Here is a 23,412-nt window from a genome sequence, read left to right as displayed (position 1 = left end):
GTACTGGAAACAGGGCTCAAATTACAGATGTACTTGGTCGTTTGAAGGGCGTAACCAGCCTGTCTATGGTCGGTCCAGGGTTAAGCCCATTGCGTCAATGGGTCTCTTCAAAGGGCGAAGTGAGAAATATGGTTTCCAGATTATCTAATTTTGGTTCACAGGGGGATATGTCAGCCCCTCCCCCGGTGAATAGGTCTGATCTGCCCGTCAATCTGATGTCTCCAACGGCCAGTCTTATCCTCCCCGGCCATGTACCATCTAATACCTCTACTATTGTTCCTACTAACATACATACCCTTCAGTCTGCTCAAGCCTCACCCAAAGATCTCTGCATGGATCATGGTCAAAACCTCGCTGATGGCCACTCTGTGACTCTAAGGGCACAACGCAAGCTACGTATAATACTCCAGTCACAGTATCTGATTCAATCACCTCTCCGTCCCCCTCTGGTTCCCAGGTTATTCTTGAAGGTTCGACAAGTCATACTTCTGGGCAGAATCAGTCAGATAGAAGACATGGTGGGGGGGGCGAGCCCTCTCTTTCTAATATTATGCAGGCTTTAAACAGTCAGAGAGCAGAAGCACAAGCTTATTACCAGCAGGCAAGGGCAGACAGCATCGAAATTAAAATGGCACTCTCTGAGGTCACTACCAAGGTCCATCACTTAACAGCCGATGTAACTGAACTGCAGCAGCGGGTGGCAGACGTGGAGGAAACCAATACTCAAACTGTTAAGGTAGTCACCTCACAGGAGTCACAGCTGGTTTCTATGCAGTTAAAGATCGATGATCTTGAAAATAGACAGCGGCGACATAACCTTAGGATTCTTGGGGTACCGGAAGGGAGGGAAGGCTCTGATCCTCGTGCATTTGTTGTAGACCTATTACAGAAAGCCTTCCCGGATCTGGGGGACTGGGACATGGACACGCAGGTTCAAAGAGCGCATTGCCTCCCATTATTTCTAACACCTAACCCTCAAGCTAAAACAACATTTTCTAGGCCCATTCTGATATTTTTGGATAATTTTCTACTTCGTCAGGCTATCTTCTTTAAAGCCAGACCAACAGCTCCTGTCCAAGTTGACTCTATGTCAATCTTTGTGAGATCTGATTTATGTAAATCTTCTATGGATAAGAGATGGCAGTTTCGTCAGCTCATGGATGCATTTAAGCCTGTTTGTTCTCAGGTCTTTCTGCACGAGCCTGCACGACTTAAAGTGGTTAAGGATGGCTGCTCATATTTTTTTCTAAGTGAACAGGAGGCTAAAAAAGCGCTTGCTAACTGGCAAATCAGTCCTAATCCTTGATTGTTATAATGTCTTTGCGTGACGTTCTCTTTCCCCCTATCTCTTATCTTTCCTGTTTTCTAGTATAAGGGGTTTGGAAACGTCATTTGTTGCTACTACTGTGAAGAGGGAATTCTATTTTTGTGAAATGGTGAATTGGTTGGTGGGGGTAGGGTGTGCGGGCATGGTGGGGAGCCCTGGGGGGTTGGTGGTGACGTCCTTCTTTCTGCTGTCGGGTCAGGACAGCTTAAAGGGGGGTGATTCCTTTCTTAAGATACAGGGTGGGAGGGGTGGGGGTTGACTTCAGGGGGGTGGGGGGCTGGCTGGGGATAAATAGTCACGGAATTGTTAAAATAGCACAGGAAATACTCGGAATCAATAATGAGAAACATGAGGAGGAGAAATCACTTAGTATTGTAGAACTTTCTGGTAATGTCTAGAGTCAAAATCATGAGTTGGAATGTTTGTGGGTTGAATCTGGCTAGTAAAAGGCGACTGGTTGCGGAAGAGCTTAGAGGATTTAAGCCTCAAATAGTCGGATTGGCGGAAACTCACTTGTCTTATAAAGACAGAAAACTTTTTAAACAGCTCGGCTTCGATTTGATCGTCTGTACTTCTCAGACGGTCTCTATTAGGGGGTTGCCTTATTGAAGGATAAATTCTCCAAAATGATCATAGTACGAACTTTTGCTGATAGCCGGGGTAAGTGGGTAATTGCACAACTCTCTATCTCTGGAAAGATGGTCACAGTATGTATGGTCTATGGCCCTAATACGGACTGTCCTGAGGTTTTCTCTCACCTGAATTCGGAACTCTTAGATTGGGCTGGGGACCTTATCGTAATGGGTGACTTTAATTGTATTTTAGACAAAAAAATTGATACCACAAACATGTCTGCAAGAGCCAGAATGGTCCGGGTTTGGGCTGCAATTCGAGATTTACTACATATTCATCAATTGAATGATGCTTGGAGGTTGTTGTCTCCCACAAATCCTGGGTTTACTTTTTTTTCTCACCCCCATAAACAATACTCCAGGATTGACATGATCTTAACTAATCATAGACTTTTGGTTAATGCACTTATGGTCGTATGTCCAAAAGTAACCTCGGACCACAATCCCATTATGCTCTCTGTATATCTGGATTCCTTCAGCCAAAGTCAAATTAGGGGATTTTCATTTCCTCGGCATCTTCTAAATAATCCGGTTTTCTTTGATTACATGTATTTGGCCCTAGCGGACTATATTGCTAATAATAGTCATACTTCTTCCCTTGGGATGGTATGGGACTGTTTAAAAGCATGCGTTAGAGGGGCTACTGTTCAGTTTATTGTCCAGCAAAATAGATCTAATGATGCTCAGCTGGGCAATGAACATCGGCAGTATATCGCATTAGAGCAGCAACATGCCCTGGCAATCATGTCGAAAGATATCAGCGAGCCACTGATTTACGCTCAAATTATTGAAGTCCGAGCCAAACTTTGTAGAAGGCTGAAGGATAAGGTTGCCAATAATTTTCAGAAGGTCAGATCTCTTCAGTATGAATATGGTGAGAGGGTGGGAAAGATATTGGCCTACCAACTTGCTGATCGGAAGGCTAAATCATATATTAAGACTATTAATGGGGTAGACGGTCACACTTACACGAAGTCTGTGGATATCGCTGAGCAATTTAAGATCTTCTATGCTAATTTGTATAAGGAATCTGGCAGCTATAACCATCAGGTGGCCATGAATAATTTAAGAGAAAGTGCTATACCCTTGTTAGATGTATCTCATACGTTGTGCTTAGAGAATATTGCCGATCTGGAGGAACTGAATGTAGCAATTAAGTCTCTGCCTAATGGCAAGGCAGCGGGTGAGGACACTATCCCTCTTGAATTCTACAACATTTTTGGGGACTTATTGATGCCAGTCCTTCTTGAGCTAATTAACGACATACTGCAGGGAGGGGAGGTGCCACCCTCTTGGAATAGAACTAACGTTGTGGTTTTCCTCAAAAAGGTGCAAACCTGCTGAAGACTTAGGGTCATATCGACTGATTTCGCTTATTAATACAGACGCGAAAATATTCTCTAAGCTTTTTGCCTCACGTCTTGCCCTATATATACATCTATTGTTCTCAGAAGAACAGCACGGCTTCGTCCCCGGCAGAGACACTGTAACTCATATAAATACTGCTTTTGCAGCTTTTGATGTTGCTGGCCATTTGGGTCAGCGGATTGGCATGATGATGCTGGACGCCGAGAAGGCTTTTGACCGTGTAGCTTGGGGGTTTCTCGGGAGTACTATGCTATCTCTAGGCCTCGGTCGGAGGTTTGTCTCAGCGGTCCAGCGACTCTATCATAATCCGTCTGCTGTCATCAAACTCAACGGCTGTACATCTAGCTCTATCAGTATTCAGCGGGGTACGCGTCAGGGGTGTCTGCTTTCCCCCTTATTATTCGCTCTCTATATTGAGCCATTCATTAGACATCTCCTTCAGAATATTTCTATATCTCCAGTTTCATTTAATGGTATGACATTGAAAGTTACAGCTTACGCTGATGATATCGCTGTTTTTCACTACCACGCCTGAGACGGCCATAGTCACACTAACAGCTGAGGCACAACTTTTTGGTTCTTTTTCGAGTTATAAGCTCAATATAAATAAAACATAGTCTATTCTCAACTATGTGCCCACACTTGCAGCACCTCATTTAGGTTTAACTACTTCTGCTGTCTATCTCGGTGTCTGTATTAGTGGTCGCACTGAGGATTTTATGGCCCTAAATTACGAACCATTACTCAAAAAAATTACAGCTGATATGCGCAGGTGGCGTAGACTCCCTCTAACTATCATCGGGAGATGTAATATTGTGAAAATGAATATCCTGCCTAAATTCCTTTATCTGTTACGCTCCATTCCTCTACGAGTCCCAATGTCTTTTATGTCAAATACATAAAGCTGACATATGAGCAAGGGGGCTTCTCTCTCCCCGACTTTAAGACCTATTTCTGGTCAGCATTTTTTAATCGTATTCAGAGCTTACTTTTAGGACCTAATGTGGTCAAAACATGGCTTGCGTTCCAGCTTACATATGGCTCAAACACTGGGTTTCTCCTACATTACATGTCAGACCCTAACTATTATAAGAGAGTCCGTTTCAAGATCGTCAGACACGTTCATCATATCTGGCAGGACATCGGCAAAAACTTTGCCATACCAGACTTACATGAATTTATTACTCTGTGGGACAACCCTAGGTTTCCGGGTATATTCTCAGATTCGGTATGTAGGACATGGCAACAGTGCGGAATCACACTGTTAGGGCAATTGTATGATGAATCTGGCTTTAGGTCGTTCTCTTCACTAAAGGAGGAGTATGGTTTACCCCATAACTCCTTTTTAGGTCTCGGCTAGCGAAGGCTGCGCTTGCGCAGTCTCGCTCGCGAGATTTAACGTTTTAGGAGTGGGGCTTTAACCCGCCCCTTTTTTTCCCTCTTCTCCATTGGCTGGCCTCTTAAATGCTGGTCAGCCATTGGAGAAGAGCTTTGTCGCTCCAAACAAGCCCTGTCTTTTTGCGATTCGGGGGCGTGTTTTTTCAATTCTTTCTCTCCTCTGGAATGTAAACATTCCAGCCAATGGCAAGAGGAGAGAAAGGAAAACACGCCCCCGAATCCCAAAACGCCGCTGCGTTTCTCCGAGGCATTTCTGCTTGACCTCGGAGAAAGGCGGCGGATTCAGACAGAGTCCTGCAGGTCAGCCGATTCCAACGCCAGGGAAGCAGGGGGACAATCCACAGCTGCCAACTATAGTAGGTGTGTGTTTGGAAGAGATACTAGGGCCCTGTCAGTCTACACCTAGGGGTGGACTATTGGACCAGCTAGCGGTAAGGGAGGGCTTCATACGATGGGGGCCGGGCTGCCGATAATCTGTTATGCCGTAGTCTCTGGGGCAATCGACTTGGCGTTCACCCTGTTCGTGCACTGGGACCCGGAGGCAGCCTTCGACGTGGCGGGTTCAGCGCTCGGATATCGCGTTCACCCTGTTCGTGCACTGGGACCCGGAGGCAGCCTTCGACGTGGCGGGTTCAGCGATCGGATAGCGCGCAGCACAGAACAGTCAGCCCGCTGGCTGCAGGCACGGGTAGTGCAAGCTCTGGGTCAAGGGAAGCTCGAATATCAAAACTCCACGCCGCTCTGTAACGGCAGTCAACTCACCACCTAGGTACTGAGGTACGCATATTATACTAGGCTTTTGAAAGTGTCTGCGGTATTAGTTAATCAAATAAGTTCGGATGTGGGGGGCTTTCAAAACAATGACATCACGTCGCACCCCAGAACGGAGCACAGTGTGTAGCTGCAAGCAACAGCAATGACCGTTTTTGCCAGCTGTGTACCCAGGAGAATCACACGGGAGAGCAGTTTAACCTCCTTCTCCTCGAGACCTCTGCAGCCATGTTTTAGAAAGGTACAGATGGTTGGTATTTAGTCAGTCTTCCAGAACCCGGGCTGCTCTTCATTGACAATGGACCGAGCACTCATTTCCCGCCACTCCCTCCCCGCCAACTGAAAGGATCACCACTGTGTGCAGACTCAATAATTGTCGGACTCGGACATGAGGGCTGACAAAAAAGCAGGGCTGGCCCACTGAGACAGGGTGACGACGTATGTTGACCACCATGGTCTGGGGATTGGCTTGTGCGTCCCACAGGACAGGCAGGTGGCAGACCTCCTGTGGTGGCAAACCCATAGCGCCACGTCACGACGGGTACATACGAATCTCCCAGGTCAACCCTATTAACAGAGGTGCGCGGAGCTACCTTGGATCGCAGCACATATGCCACATAAATAGCTTTAGGGCACTAGCTAGCAGATGGGGTGAATGGGAGGTGGGAGGTTTCAGCCTTTGATGTGAAAGGGAGCGGTTCGGAAGCTAGTACCGCTTGAAGCCTGCGCTCGCATAACTTTCGTCCCCTGCAGGAAATGATGATGGATACAGTTATGAAGAATCCTTCGGCAAAATAATTTTTGGGCCAGTATATTATATTGATCAGACATGCAGATTGATAGGAATCCCAAATCGCCAGTTTCCTGGGAATTTACGGAGACTGATAAAACTTTTGTTAATGTAACCCCTTGGATGAGGGGCCACGTCCCCATCGTAGACACCAGACTGAAAGACGCTGCTACCAGCAGCCGCGCGCAGACTTACATCTGTTTTGTATCTCCTTTCGCGGCCGGGGCTTTCATTGTGGTCATTTATTACTTCCTGGTTTACAGTGAGCCCCCTCCCGAAGGTGGATTCAGTCCCCGCAGCCCGTGTGGTCTTTACAAGCACAGCTTGTGTGCTGCCCTCAGACAGCATTGTTGCAATCCAAAGATAAGATTTCTGGGGTCTCTGAATCCACGACATTTTGCAATACTTGTGTTTATTTGCAGTTACTGTAACATAGGGTTTCAAAACCCAGTGGGTCTCATTACAGGATGTAAAACGTGCACAACGGCTTGGCTTGCCTGACGCAGTGTATGGTTTTGGGCAACCCACTTGTGCACACATTCAGTGTTTCCTAGATGAACAGCCGGATCCTGCTATGTGATCCACGGCTTTAACGTAATTAATGACACACATGTAGCTTTAATGAGACTCTACGCCAAGACCGAGCTGTTTACTTCCTCTCCTTGGACGCAGGGGCAGTGGCAGAGCAGCATCAGCCAGGCCAGCTCTGGGATTGCAGTGCTTCGCCTGACTTTCGGTCTCGCGTTTGCGAGAGTTTAAGCTATTGTCATTGGAAATGACAATGCCTTTTATTTATGTTTTGAAAACCGAAACATAAATAAAATGCATTGTCATTTTCAACGCAAATAAATGCGAGACCTATTTCACATGCTTTATTTAATCTTTCATTCCCTATGAGTGTTTGTTTTTTCCAGGATGTTGTTACTTTTTCCTTTAGGCAGCATAATGCTCTTGCCTAGTGCGTAAGTTGAATTGAGTCGCATCCAGTTGCTTATAGCAGATCAAATTGGATTGTAGTTGAAGGCAGTGTGAATTTCTCTCAGTGGGGCAGTATGGTGTTCAGTGAGGGAGCGGATGTAGCACTGGGGGCAGAGCTGCCGAATTTAGAATTAGGGAACCAGGTTCAGCCATTGACATTGGAAATAGCAATGCCGTTTCTTTAAATGTTTTAAAAACAAAAACATAAACAAAAATAATGTCATGAGCAATGCCAATAGCTCAAACTTTAACAATGCCGAGACCATTGCATTGTAAATGCTTGTTTAAGTACCTACAAGTTAGGGATTATTTTCTACAAGGGAAGGGCTTAGCTGCCCTCCCTTACACTACAGAGCTACTACGGGCTATCTTTAAGACTTCGGGCCGGGGTCAGAATGGGAAAATATATCAGAGCTTTTTGTCTGTAAATAGAAGTGACGGATTGCAGATGGTGGCTAAACTTACTCATATGTTCTTAATGAACATTAATGCAGAAGAAACCACTGATTCAATGGCCATAATCAATTCTGCTGCTACTTCAATTAATTTAAAGCTACAACAACATCGTACTGTGTTTATGCTATACTACACCCCGCAGGTTATTTCGAAATGGACTACCTCGTATGATTCACCGAAGTCATATTGCCCTAAATGCAATGAGTATGCTGCTGATCTTAGACATATGCTTGTCGCATGTCCTCGACTAGCTTCGTACTGGTATGATGTCACATGTGTGTTGAGTAGGCTGGCCGGTAAGGAGATTCAATTAAATGAGAAGGCCATAGTCCTGGGTGTGGTAGCAGACCCAGGCAATCTATCCATCTCCTTAATTTCAATCATTATCAGCGCCACCTGTTTGTCTATTGCCAGGGTCTGGATCGACGCAGTGCCTCCCAAGATTGTTGATTTCTGGGTATTGTTGAGGGGTGTGTTCGAAATGGAGCTGGCACTAGCGAAAGCTCGGGGCTCACGCTCAAGGGTAAAATTCGGAAGGGTCTGGTCAAGCCTTCAGTGGAACTAATTGTCTCATAATTATTATTTTTTTCTCTGTCTTTTACTCTGACTATGAATCCCTGACAATCTCTACTCTAATTACTTTTAAATGGGATCTGATAATATGATGTTAATGTTTAATTTGTATATATTTCTTCCTTATATTTTCGGGATATGATATGTTTATCCTGTTGTGTACTTTCTGTTTCTTTTTCTCTTCTTTTTTCTCTTCTATTTCTTCATATGCTATTTTTTCTCTGTGCTATATATGTTTCTCTTGGTTTTTGTTGTCATTTGTGATTTAAAATAATAAAAAAATATTTAAAAAAAATAAAAAAAAGCCCCTTCTTTTGCTACAATACTATCATACAGATCAGATGACGTAGCTCCACCTACAATGGCTGCCGGATCTGTATTAAAATTTGATCGGGAGTTGGAGACTATTGAGGGGGGCCATACCCCTAATACAGTCCTCCATCAGTGTTTCCGCTATGAGTTCCACATTGTGCTCATCTCCCACGTGCCCCCTTGATTTAGCAGCCTGTGCTTTGCCGCTGACCGCGGCCCCCGCAGGGGGCCACTCGGCGGTCGGCGCCTTAGTGGCCCCGGGGCCCCGGTCACCCCTCCCCACTCCCTCCTTCGGGAGGGGCGGGGGCAGGGACTCAGACTGGTGCCCCCCTTCGTGTCAGGGCCGGAAGTGACGCGCAATGCGCGTCACTTCCGGGCCCAGGTGTGAGGGGGAGGCTATTTAGCCTTCCCCCACCCTCACTGGCGACCTCTTTTGTCGCCCACCTCGCCTTTTCCCTCCCTACCGCTTACCCGGCGTAGGCGTGGTGGGGTGGGGTTTTTGCTGAGCGTTGTAATGTTTTCCTTTTCGTTGCAGGCGGAGTTATAGGGCGATCTGGAAGCAGGCCGGTACAAAGGGTACCTCTGCGCGGCACCACGTGGTGCCTGAGCCAAAACGAGGAGCCTCCAGAGAGGTCCCGGAAGCCGGTCGGCGCCCCGCTAGGCCTACGGGCGGTTGTGGGCCTGAACAACCGGGGGCTTGCTATGCGACGCTCCGCCCCGAGAGGGGGGGTGTGAGTAGAATTTCAACGGCACGTGATCGAAAAAAGAATCACTTGGGGGGCAGCACTTGCGGGTCGTTCCCGTGCTGCCCGGCTCATCAGGCGGGCAGGTGAAGTAGATGGCCGCCTGCCCTTGGATCGCCCGTAAGATAACCCACCTATTACATATCCTGGAATTATGTAATAAAACCTGCAGCATTTGTTACCCACTTACAACTGTTTCTTGTGTTTTCTTTGGGTAACCTAATTTGGGGGAGGGGGGAAAGCGGGGTGCCCCTGGGGGTACTATGGCCCTTGTCTGGCACATAATGATGATGATGTCTCCTGTGGTGTGCGGCTGTACTCCACTACAAGATGGCGGGTGACGAATGAACAGCGATGGTGGAGGGCAGCGAATGGCCTCGATAAGCGGCGCCACGTCACCCTCTCTGGTACTCAAACGTTTACCAGCACTCAAGCGTGACCAGAGAAGGTCACAGCACGCAAAGGAGAAGGAAGAACCGCCCCCCCCCCCCCAGGGCTTCTTCAATGGGTCGTGATCGCCCGTTAGCAAAACGTTTGCAGTGTGAGGAGGCTCCAGGTTGACTCTGTAATAGATGCAGTAGCTGCAGGTGGGGAAAGTGGCAGGAGGGGCTGGTGGAGGAGGTAGGGGGGCAGAGAAGTGGGGGAGCTCACAGGATAGTGCAAGCTGCTCCGGGAATCCTAGGCCAGCCGCTTCTGCCCCACTCTGGCTCTACCCTAGGGTAACTGGACTAACATCACTGCCACACTCACTCCCTCCTTTACCACCTATGCCGCCTGTTCCACCTACCTCCAATGGTAGAAATACAACACACTGCCTTGTCCTCCACTTATCCCCCTCCATTCTTTGCACCCTTCGTGTGCTCTCCTCGCCTCCTGATGGCTCGTGTGGTTGTCAGTGAGCACCAGTACCTTGGAGCAGTACTGCTCCCTTGCCCTCCCGGGCCTTTGCTGCAGCTCGGCAGTAAATAAGGCACCTCCGTTGTGCAAAATCTGAAACAGGCTCTCGTGGCCTCTCGGAAGCCTCAGGGGCCTCTCAGCGGCCTCTCGAGGGGGGGGGGCTGAGAGGCGATGTGACCTCTCCACAGTACTGCAGCAATCTGGCATGCTCCAACTAGGGTGGCCAACTGGCATGGGTGCAAATTCAGGATGGTGAGGGTAAAAATTCAGGACAAGGGGTCAAAATTCAGGACAACATTTGTGACAACAGGTATGCTTTGCAGACATATCAGTGGATGTCATGCAATAGTGTGTAAATAAATAGGCAAGGAATATAAGTACAAGTCAACTGTGGGTCTATTGCTGCAAACAGACTGAGTTTGGGTCCTCAAATATCCGGTTGCGCATTACCCACTACAAATTTCTCCATCAACTGTACTATACACCTATCCGTTTATATCGCTATGGGCTGCGGGACAGCGCACGATGTGATAGGTGCAGAGCAGATAATGCAGATTTTTTACATTTGTCCTGGGATTGTGGGGAAGTGCACACATATTGGCAACAGGTGTTTGATGCTTTGGAGCTTATGTTACCCCTGATGCTTCCGAGATCCCCCTTACTTGCACTGCTGGGTTACACTGCTGAGCTGCCTGCGGCACACCGTAGATTCATCACTGTTGGTACGTTGTTAGCCAGACGCAGGGTAGCTTGTAGATGGGGTAGGGGCAGGGCACCTACGTTTAAGGACTGGCTCAGTGACATGATCCTTTGGCAGGAGCAGCTGACCACCTATGCGGATCTCCTCCCTGCGCCTGCTAGACCCCGTGACATATGGGCTCCCTTCACCTCGTATCTCATGGAACTTCATGTCAGCCCTGCTGTTGATTAGCACCCACTCTACTCATAGTCTTATACAGTTAATTCCGGATGTATTCCCTGTATGCTTTTGTGGGACGCCCTGCCGGGGGGGAGGTTCTTTTTTTTGCCTGTTTTCTTACCCTTTAGCGAATGGGCACCGTTGGATCATGGGTCTGTATCCGCGCATTGGTGCTGATGCCGGCACTTGCATTGGTCTTTATTGAACTTTGGACAGTATACCTCCACGAACTTACTGATTTGGTGTATGTGATTGGAACCCTTGTACCATGTTGATTGTGCTCCGATGGTATTATATGTACTGGAACCCTACTGTAGATGTAGTTTGTTCGAAAAATGGATAAATAAAGATTTTAAAAAAACTTTTTAAAAGAGGAATATAAGTACAAGTCACTTCTTCTGCCCTGTCACTTTCTCCTGCCTGGTCACTTCTCCTACCCATCACCGCTCCTTTGTCATTTCCCCTGCCCCATCACTGCTCCTGCCCAGTCACTGCTCCTGCCCTTTCACTGTTCCTGCCCGTTCACTGCTCCCCCCGTTCACTGCTCCTACCCGTTCACCGCTCCTGCTCATGCCTGATCACTGCTCCTGCCCAGTCACTTCTCTTGCCCCATCACTTCTTCTGTCCCGTCACCGCTCTTGCCCATTCACTGCTCCTGCCCTTTCACTGCTCCTGTCCAGTCAGTACTCCTGCTCATGCTCGATCACCGCTCCTGCCTCGTCACTTCCCCTGCCCCTCACTTCCCCTGCCCCCTCACTTCTCCTGCCCGGTCACTTCTCCTACCCCGTCACTTCTGCTGTCCCGTCACTTCTCCTTCCCCGTTTACCGCTCCTGTCTGTTCATCGCTCCTGCCCAGTCACTGCTCATGCCAAATCACCTCTCCTGCCCGGTCACCTCTCCTGCCCCATCACCTCTCCATCCCTGTTGCCTCTTCTTCCCTCTTACCTCTCCTTCCCTCTCACCTCTCCTTCCCTCTCACCTCTCCTTCCCTGTCACTTTTCCTGCCTTGTCACTCCTCCTGCCCTGTCTTTTCTCCTGCCCCGTCACTTCTCCTGTCCCATCACTTCTCCTGCCCCGTCACTTCTCCTGCCCCGTCACCTCTCCTGCCCCATCACCTCTCCTGCCCCGTCACCTCTCCTGCCCCGTCACTTCTCCTGCCCCGTCACTTTTCCTGCCTATCACGTCACCTGCCCTTCACTTCTCCTGCCCGGTCACCTCTCCTGCCCCGTCACCTCTCCTGCCCCGTCACCTCTCCTGCCGCATCACCTCTCCTTTCCTGTTGCCTCTCCTGTTCCATCACTGCTCCTGCCCCATCACTTTTCCTGCCCCGTCACTTTTCCTGCCCCGTCACTTTTCCTGCCCCGTCACTTTTTCTGTCCCGTCACCGCTCCTGTCCGTTCACTGCTCCTGTCCGGTCAGCACTCCTGCTCATGCCCGATCACTTCTCCTGTCCCATCACTTCTCCTGTCCCATCACTTCTCCTGCCCCGTTCTCTGCTCCTATCCGTTCACTGCACCTGTCCGTTCACTGCTCCTCTCCGTTCACTGCTCCTGCTCATGCCCAATCACCGCTCCTGCCCGTCACTTCTCCTGCCCCGTCACTTCTCCTGCCCCGTCACTTCTTCTGCCAGGTCACCTCTTGTGCCCCATCACCTCTCCTTTCCTGTTGCCTCTCCTGTCCCATCACTGCTCCTGCCTTGTCACCTCTCTTGCCCTGTCACTTCTCCTGCCTGGTCACCTCTCCTGCCCCATCACCTCTCCTTTCCTGTCACCTCTCCTGTCCCATCACTGCTCCTGCCCCGTCACTTCTCCTGCCCGGTCACCTCTCCTGCCCCATTAACTCTCCTTTCCTGTTGCCTCTTCTTTCCCATCACTGCTCCTGCCCTGTTCACTCTGTGTACAGCATTGACAATTTACACAAGGGGGCAAGTTCCCCACAGTACTCTGTTTGGGGAAAGCGCCTCTGTAATCACTAACTACGATCTCACTGGCACATGATATGCTAAAGGCAGACAGCAGGCGCATTGTCATTCGAAAGGGGATAATCGGCCTCAGTAGGAATGACAATGGGCCTGACCACAGTCTGTGTGAGCTCAGGGAAGGGTTGCTGCAGCCTCTGGAGTTCAACACAGAGAAGTGCGAGCTGGCCACTGAGAACTTTTAATCTCTTGGGGCTTCTCGCAGGGAACGCTGAAATTAATGTCCAAAATTACGGACAAAAGGCATCCGTAAAAAGAATGATTATGGACAACAGACATCACACCTAAATGACGGACGGTCCGTGAAATTTACGGGCGGTTGGTCACCCTAGCTCCAACTCCACGGGTCTCATTTTATTCCGGCCAGTAAGACGCTAGAGGGCACCCTCTACGGGTCCAACTGCCCCCTCGTAGCAGGGCTAAGTGGACCTGAACTGGAACGGGTAAAACGAGATCGAGTGGGTAAAACAGGTGCTCACAGGCAGCTGCGGTGAAGAGCCGCGGCGTCCTCTTGGCGTCTTTCTCAATCTCCATCTCCGCGTTGTACGCATGTGCCTCACTCACGAGACAAACTCAAGCCAGCGCCTTCTTCCCATTTTATTTATTAATTTTCTAATCTCTGGAGTTTTATTTAGTGGGGATGTGGCCCAAGGGCATTGGAGAGCTTTTCCGTATAACTGAGCTGATGCAATGCAGGTTGGGTGCTGTATCATGGTATGGTCATTAACCAAAATGTTTTTGGAATAAGGGTTTGCCCACTCCTGAGTGTGCAAAGACTGTTTGGCTGGCCCTCTTTGGCCTCCCAAACCAGTCATGCGCATTCTGCCCTTCTGCATGCAGGCTGCATTGCAGCCTGCATGAAAAACACGCCACCCCATAAGCACCGGCCCAACCAATCGCAACGCTGCATTACAGCATTGTGATTGGCTTATGAGAGGGAGGCTGACTGCCTGCTTCCTGTTCCTGTTCGGAGACAGGAGAGCAGGAGGAGAGAATACGGAGGAAACGCGGTGTTGGACAGGCCATATGAAGGGCTTGCTCCCTCCCCGCATGACAGGGCCCCAGCCCCGGCCCTCCAGGTGTACCCACAGAAAACAACCCGCACCCCGTCTCCCGACGGAACGCCTGCCCCCGGACATCCAGGTATCATGGGGCCGAACCACCACCGGCTCCCCCCGGCCGGACCAGCCGCCATCTTGGACACTGCACCACGAGGCCGCATGGCCTAAGCTCGACCCTAACCCTGGGCCTGGCCAGGCCCCGACATCCCGGCACCACTATCCACCCAGGAGGTGAACGGACCACTTTGCAGGTCAATGGGAGAAAGAAGTGCCGATGGCTCTCCCCCGCCAGGTGCCGATCGCCCTCCAGCTCCCCCGGGCGCTGGCTCCACCCCCCTGCTGTGTGTCTGGACTCCCTCATCCCGGACCTTCCGACCTCCAAGTGCGAGGGTCCGGACATCAAAGGGCGCCAGACCTATAACTAGGGCAGCTCCAGAGCAGGAAGGCAGTTGTATCCTGGAGTCGAGAGACACCGAGAAGAACTCATCCTTGACGGACTACCGGCGCTGCCGTAGCCCTGCCTTGTGAACTATCATCCTGCCTGCTGGCGCTGCCGCGGCCTTCTGCAACCTCCATCCTCGTCGGGACCTGCTGGCGCTGCCGCGGACCGTTGTGACTACCACCTTCGTTGGGACCTGCTGGCGCTGCCGCGGCCCGTTGGACTACCACCTTCGTTGGGACCTGCTGGCGCTGCCGCGGCCCGTTGGAACTACCACCTTCATCGGGACCTGCTGGCGCTGCCGCGGACCGTGTATCGACCACCTTCACCGGGACCTGCTGGCGCTGCCGCGGCCCGTCCAAGCCGAACACCGAGCTCGAGGATTGTGAGCTATCCATCATCGCATCTACCAGATTGGTAACCAGACTGTCCCGCTACCCTCTTTCCCAACCCAAGAGACTAGAATCGAGGGGACCCCTGAGTCCAGACCTCCTTGTACCATTCCATCGTACCTTAAGAAATCGCTTATAAAGAACGTTAAATCCTATCATTGTGTGGTGTACATCTGTGGGGGGGAAGTTACTCGTCTGTACGATCGCTGGAGACGGCTCTCCCCGGAGACCTCTCCCCTTGTCCTCGGCCGACCCTCCCGGTCCGTCTAACATTGGTGGCCAGCGGCGCGATCCGAATCAACGCGTAATCGTACAGAGAGTAGCTCACCCCACGACAAAACCACAATGTCAACCAAAGAGAGCGGATCCACCGAGAAATTCCAGATGGAGAAATTGGAAGAGTACAGCCATCATGAGTTGAAACAATTCTGCATGGAACTAGGCATTGCTACCACCGGCCTGAGTACCAAAGACGATTTCAAGCACGCCATTGAGTCGTGGGCAGAAACCGGGGTCGCCAGATCCCCAGACCGAAACAGTGCAGCAGCAGAGAGGAACGCCATGGCTCCCGAGGAGCGAGGAACGGGCCTCTCGCAGGAAGAGATCCAAGAAAGAGAAAAAAACAGACTGCATGAGTTAGAAATGGCACGGCTCAAAATGGACGGTGAACTAAAATTAGCCGAGCAAAAACTGAACCTAGAACATCTGCGGCTACGAGAAGAACGGGAAGAAAAACAGAGGCAGAGAGAGCTCGAAGAAAAGAGATTAGCATACGAACACGAGCGCAAACTGGCTGAAATAGACCTACGAAAGCAGAACAAAGAACCGGAGGTGCCCGAGCGACCGCGCACCCCGGGAGCGACAGAAAAGAAAGTCCACATCCCCAAGGATGTCGTTCGAGAGTATGTCCGAGAGGACGACATACAACAGTGGTTCAAGGCCTACGAGATCGCCATGACCTCCCACCGGATCGATCGAAGTGACTGGGGAGCCGGCCTATGGGGGAGGTTCGTCAACGAAGGCCGCGATGCCCTGCTACAGCTCCCAGACCATCAGATGTCATCCTATGACCACATGAAGGCTGCCCTCCTCACCCGATATGGGCTCACACCCGAAATGTACCGCCAGAGGTTTCGGGACTGCACCCGGATCCCGGGTACAACTTGGGTGGAATATGTCAACTATTTCAGCCGAGCCTTCGAGGGTTGGATCAAGGGGAGCCACGTAACAACCTACGAGCAACTTTTTAATCTCATGGTGTGGGAGCACCTCTCTAACAACTGCTACGTCGAGCTCAGGCAGCACCTCCTCGACAGTAAATTGACTGACCCACGGCAACTCGCCGCCGAAGCTGACCGGTGGGAAAGCACCCGAGTGGGCCGGAGAGGGCCACACGAGCAGAACCGGAACAACCAAGGTCAGCACCGTCCCCGAGGAGGAGGAGGAGGCCAGGGGCGGGGAAGAGACACCGTCCCGGCCGCTCCCGCTGCCAGCACCCTGCCCCCGGCCAGCCGGGGCAACCCCCCGATGCGCCCGGGGTTCCGAGCCAATGTCACGTGTCACCGATGCCAGCGAGTCGGCCACTACGCCAATGACCCGAACTGTCCACAGAACCAAACCCCAAAACCTCGCCAGGTAGCTGCCGCCGCCCTGGGGGGAGAACAAATCTCCGAAGAACAAGAAGAATACGAGCAGGCACAACAAGAGTGGGAACCGGCCGCCATGGTTCTAGCGTGCCTAGGGGGGAAAGACATGGTCCCGCGGGCCCCCCTACCCGCCAACACCAGAAAATATAGCCAGTGGGTGAACATTAATGGGCGCCGGGCCGAAGCACTACGTGACACAGGGGCCAGTGTGACGGCCTTCCGCTGTCACCTGGTAAAACCAGAGCAGATCCTGCCGAACATTCTCTGCCCCGTACGTTCAGCCGACAATTCAGAGAGTCTATGTCGAATGGCCTGCGTCCCCTTCGAATGGGGAGGGGTCTCCGGCATGTTGAAGGTGATGGTCCGGGATGATGCCCCCGTGGACTGTCTCCTGGGGAATGATCTTGAGAGTTCCCCGTGGGCCGCCGCCGAAAGAAGAGAGCACCTGGGGATGTTGGGCCTCCGGGACTGGGCGTGCGTAACCACCCGGTCCACGGCCGCCCGTGCCATCCCCCGACCAGAAGAACCAGAATGGCCTGCACCTCCTCCCCCGATCGCTCCAGTAGAGGACACCGACTATACCGACCCCCCAGAGCAAACCCCCGAAGGGGTCGCCCAGCCCCAGGACCTTCCCGACCTGGCTCAGTGGCGTCAAGAGGGGGGGCCCACCCAGGAACAGTTCCGTCAAGAGCAGAAGACCTGTCCCTCCCTCGAGGGACTCCGCCAGCAAGCCATTGCCCAGAGCGCCGGGGACACCACCGGAGCCCATTGGATCTATTGGGATAACTACCTGTTATACAGTGAACAGAGAATCGCGGAGTTAGGGGCCAGTCGAGTGCTGGTGGTGCCCCTCCGTTTCAGAGACTTCCTGTTAAATTTGGCCCACGATGTCCCTCTGGCTGGACACCTGGGCCAGGACAAAACCTACAGTCGCCTGGTGACCCACTTTTTCTGGCCGAAGATGAGAAACGACGTCCTCAACCACTGCCGGTCCAGCCCCACGTGCCAGGCCCGCGGGAAGAGCGGCCGCAAACTTAAAGCACCTCTGCAACCCTTCCCAGTTGTCACCACCCCGTTCGAGAGGGTGGGAATAGACATTGTGGGGCCCCTGGACCCCCGCACAGCACAAGGACATCGGTTCATCCTGGTACTGGTGGACCACGCCACCCGCTACCCCGAGGCTGTGCCCCTGCGAACTGTAACAGCCCCGGTGGTCGGCCGGGCCTTAATGGGGATCTTCTCCCGGGTGGGCTTCCCCCGAGAAGTCGTCAGCGACAGAGGCACAAACTTTATTTCGAAATATATGAAGTCCCTCTGGCAACAGTGCGGGGTCACCTACCGATTCACGACCCCCTATCACCCTCAAGGAAACGGACTGGTTGAGCGATTCAACCGCACGCTCAAGGGAATGATTGGGGGATTGGAAGAGCCCCTCCGTCGCCAGTGGGATGTACTACTTCCGTGCCTCCTCTTCGCCTATCGAGAAGTTCCCCAGAAGTCCCTCGGTTTTAGCCCGTTCGAACTCTTGTACGGGCACCCTGTGCGAGGGCCCCTCAGCCTAGTCAAAGAAGGTTGGGAGATGGCCCCCCTAAAGACCCCTCCAGACGTCTTCAAGTACCTCCTGACACTACGCAATCAGACCCGGCGATTCAGGGAAATGGCAAAAGCGAATCTTGAGGCCAGTCAGGAGGACATGAAAAAATGGTACGATCAAAATGCCTCCTCCGTTGAGTTCAAACCTGGTCAACAAGTGTGGGTGATGTCCCCCACCGAACCATGTGCCTTGCAGGACAAGTGGACGGGGCCCTTCAAAGTGGTCGAACGCAAGAGCCCCGTCACCTATCTCATCGATATGGAATCTTCCCGGAACCCCCTCCGGGTCCTCCACACCAACAGACTCAAACCCCACTTCGTGCGCTCGGAACTCAGCCTCCTGATGGCTACAGACAGTGGAGCGGAAGAAGACTCTGAGCCTCTCCCTGATCTCCTGAAGACTCAGGAGAAAGATGGTTCCGTGGACGGGGTCCGGCTCTCCGATGCCCTCACCCCCGAGCAGCGCCAAGGCTGCCGGGACCTCCTGCTGCAGTTGCTACCTTGTTTTCCCTCACCCCTGGTGCTTGCACGACGTGGACACTGGGGACAGTCCCCCTATCAGACACCGGGCATACCGCGTACCAGATCGGGTGCGGGCCTGCATCCAAGAGGAAGTATCCAAGATGCTCACGCTCGGGGTCATCGAGCCCTCGGACAGCCCCTGGGCCAGCCCGGTCGTGCTGGTCCCCAAAGCTGCTGCCCCCGGCACCACTCCTGAACTCCGATTTTGCGTCGACTATCGGGGCTTGAATGCTGTCACCAGGACCGACGCTCATCCCATCCCCCGAGCGGATGAATTGATCGACCGCATGGGGGCTGCCCGCTACCTCAGCATCTTCGACCTGACAGCGGGCTACTGGCAGATCGGTCTCACACCCCGGGCCCAAGAACGGTCCGCCTTTTCTACCCCCGATGGCCACTACCACTTCAAAGTCATGCCCTTCGGCATGAAGAATGCCCCCGCTACTTTTCAGCGACTAGTGAACCAGGTCTTGGCGGGGCTCGAGGAGTTCAGCGCCGCCTACCTGGACGATATCGCTGTGTACAGCCGCCACTGGTCCGACCACCTCCACCACCTCCGAGAAGTCCTGCAGGCCCTCCAGCGGGCCGGCCTCACAATCAAGGCCGGCAAGTGCCAAATTGGTCAGGGATCCGTGACCTACCTCGGACACCAGGTGGGAAGCGGTCTGGTGGCCCCTCTGCAACTCAAAATCGCTGCCATCCAGTCCTGGCAGCCCCCAGTCACGCAGACCGAGGTCCGAGCCTTCTTGGGGCTCACCGGCTACTACCGGCGGTTCGTGAGGGACTATGGCAGCATTGTGGGGCCCCTCACGGGACTCACATCCAAGAACCACCCGAAGAAAATCAACTGGACCCCAGACTGTCAAGCGGCCTTCAAAAAGCTGAAAGCCGCCCTGTGCACTGCCCCTGTGCTCCAGGCCCCCGATTACAGCCGGGAATTCATTGTGCAAACGGATGCCTCCGACCATGGCATCGGGGCGGTCCTCTCCCAGCTGAACTCCGAGGGACTTGACCAGCCGGTGGCCTTCATCAGCAGACGCCTCCTGGCCCGAGAACAGCGCTGGAGCACAATCGAGAGGGAGGCCTTCGCCGTGGTGTGGGCCCTCAAAAAGCTCCGGCCCTATCTCTTCGGTACCCGCTTCCGGGTGCAAACAGATCATCGACCCCTGCAGTGGCTAATGCAGATGCGGGGGGAAAACCCCAAACTATTGCGCTGGTCCATCTCCCTGCAGGGGATGGACTTCACTGTGGAACATCGACCGGGCCTTGACCACGCCAACGCAGATGGCCTGTCACGCTTTTTCCGCCTCGACGAGGAGAGTCCCCAAGAGGATGGGTGACTCTCCCCGCCTTCAGCTGGGGGGGACGCATGTTGGACAGGCCATATGAAGGGCTTGCTCCCTCCCCGCATGACAGGGCCCAGCCCCGGCCCTCCAGGTGTACCCACAGAAAACAACCCGCACCCCATCTCCCGACGGAACGCCTGCCCCCGGACATCCAGGTATCATGGGGCCGAACCACTACCGGCTCCCCCCGGCCGGACCAGCCGCCATCTTGGACACTGCACCACGAGGCCGCATGGCCTCAGCTCGACCCTAACCCTGGGCCTGGCCAGGCCCCGACATCCCGGCACCACTATCCACCCAGGAGGTGAACGGACCACTTGGCAGGTCAATGGGAGAAAGAAGTGCCGATGGCTCTCCCCCGCCAGGTGCCGATCGCCCTCCAGCTCCCCCGGGCGCTGGCTCCACCCCCCTGCTGGGTGTCTGGACTCCCTCATCCCGGACCTTCCGACCTCCAAGTGCGAGGGTCCGGACATCAAAGGGCGCCAGACCTATAACTAGGGCAGCTCCAGAGCAGGAAGGCAGTTGTATCCTGGAGTCGAGAGACACCGAGAAGAACTCATCCTTGACGGACTACCGGCGCTGCCGTAGCCCTGCCTTGTGAACTATCGTCCTGCCTGCTGGCGCTGCCGCGGCCTTCTGCAACCTCCATCCTCGTCGGGACCTGCTGGCGCTGCCGCGGACCATTGTGACTACCACCTTCGTTGGGACCTGCTGGCGCTGCCGCGGCCCGTTGGACTACCACCTTCGTTGGGACCTGCTGGCGCTGCCGCGGCCCGTTGGAACTACCACCTTCATCGGGACCTGCTGGCGCTGCCGCGGACCGTGTAACGACCACCTTCACCGGGACCTGCTGGCGCTGCCGCGGCCCGTCCAAGCCGAACACCGAGCTCGAGGATTGTGAGCTATCCATCATCGCATCTACCAGATTGGTAACCAGACTGTCCCGCTACCCTCTTTCCCAACCCAAGAGACTAGAATCGAGGGGACCCCTGAGTCCAGACCTCCTTGTACCATTCCATCGTACCTTAAGAAATCGCTTATAAAGAACGTTAAATCCTATCATTGTGTGGTGTACATCTGTGGGGGGGAAGTTACTCGTCTGTACGATCGCTGGAGACGGCTCTCCCCGGAGACCTCTCCCCTTGTCCTCGGCCGACCCTCCCGGTCCGTCTAACACGCGGAAAGGTAGGTTTTAATAAAAAAAGAAAATTATGACCCCGTACGACTGCCCCTTCCTGCGTGACCCCCTCCTCCCTACTTGACCCCCCCTCCGCGAGCCATGCCGGCCGCTGCTGCCTGAGGCTAGTGTCCTGTACATGGAGAACTCTCCTGATGTCGAAGGTTCAGCTCAACTAGGGTAGGGAGCTCTTCATCTAACATCTTCCTCGAGAACATTGATGACTTCGAGCATGAAGAGTATAATTTTTTTTTCTAATTCCATCTTCTCCTTTCCTGGCTTAATTTGCTGTAGTTGATTTGCTAAAGAAGGAACCTTTCTGATTCTGATGATGAAGCCAACGCCTAAGTCATGCAATCTAGTTCGAGGCCTTTGCATGGTTATTCTTAGTTTTAGTAAAAGATAATAAAACATTTGCCAAAAAGCATACCCATGCAGTTAAAAAGGAATGTGTAGGAAGGTGGAATCTGACTGCATGGTTGCTCCCGCTTTTTTCCTGGTGTTTTTCTGGTTTTCGACTTAGTTTGGCTGTGATCCTGCTGCTATTCAGGGCCACAGCCTATCTGCTTTCCCCTAAAATCGGTTACATGTACTTTAGGTACACTCCAGATTGGATTCTGGGTACTCTTATTAGTCCCTAGTATCTGCTATATTATGTACCCAGGGCATAGGTACCCCCGAGGCCTTTCAGGGGCTGCAGCATGTATTATGCCACCCCTGGGAAGCCTTCCAAAATGACACCACAGGTCTGCTACTGCAGCCTGTGTAAGGTGGTGCATGCACCCCTTACTGAGATATAGGGGGTTTGGAGTTATCCACAATCACCTGTTTGAAATCTAGGTGAGCGTAACATCAATGCATGCTTGGATGGGTAGGTTGGGGCTTTTCAACAGATTAGTAGGAATTCTTGTTATGGAGGGGTGAGTTTTAGTTGGTGGTTAGATATATACTTTTGAATTTTTTCCAGCCTGTGGCTAGCAGTTGGATGTACTTTGGGGAGTAACTCTTTAGATAAATCTGGGGATCATCAGCATGTTAGTGATAGAGTACACCAGAATTTTTGAGGATCTCTCCAAGTGGTTCCACATAGAGGTTAAATAAAGTAGTGGACAGAATGGAACCCTGTGGAACCCCTTGTGGTAAGCTTACCATGATATAGAGCTCCCTACTTTGACTGCTTAAAATGAGTCAATTTGCAGTATAAAACTGTTCTCTTGATGTCCAGTCGCTCAGATGTTAATCAGTGACCTGTGGTTGACTGTATTGATTTGGGAGGCCGTACAGCTTTCAATCACCTTACCCTGGAAGAGGACGATAGAGAAAGGCCTGAAATTTTCACTCATGTTAACCTAAAGATTTTTTTCAAGAGAGAAAAACATGGCTGGTTTTTACCAAAATATCCCAGTAAGGGAGCCGGTGTTTGGCAAGCTCCTTGCTCATGGCTTCAGGTACAGTGCTGTTGAAGCGATTTGATTGTTTGACCTTGACTATACTTTTCAGAAGCTCTGTTTTCAATATCACGCCAAAATTAGGCCAGGGATACTTTGACTTTCAAATTAACTTGTGGTCAACAGGGTTGATAGATTGTGGGCAAGAGAAAACTCAATGGTCTTTACTTTCTAAGCAAAGATCACAAAGCCTTCACATTAGTCTTTCAAAGCATGACCATTCTATTGGAAGTAGGGATGGCTACCCATTTGATCACCTAAAAGAGAAATTTTGGACTGTTCTTTTGAGGTGTCCAGAAGCGATTTGATGTGTGAAGATTAAGCTCTAAAGATATAATATTTGCAGGTTCTTCTGGTGGCCCTAAAATGAATTGAATTAAAGTGATTATCTCCAAGTTTTGAATTTTCTCATACCTTTTTTATCATAAAGAGAGGAGTGATGGTTTTGGTCTTTTCTTCTTTCTCTTCAGAAGGGCAAATTCCTTGATCAGGTCCTTCATGGAACTGTTGTAATCCTTAGTTGTGGCAATAATGTCTGATTGTATCTGGGGAATCAGGCTGCATCAAATCCCAGTAGCAATGAGGCTGTCTATGTTCTGTCTCTCATGAAACCACATTATCTCTTTTTCTATATTGGCTGAGGTTT

Source organism: Triturus cristatus, chromosome 8, assembly GCF_964204655.1.
Source record: "Triturus cristatus chromosome 8, aTriCri1.1, whole genome shotgun sequence".
Taxonomy (NCBI): Eukaryota; Metazoa; Chordata; class Amphibia; order Caudata; family Salamandridae; genus Triturus; species Triturus cristatus.
The sequence above is the reverse complement of the archived record's forward strand: the minus strand, read 5'-3'. Positions refer to the sequence as shown.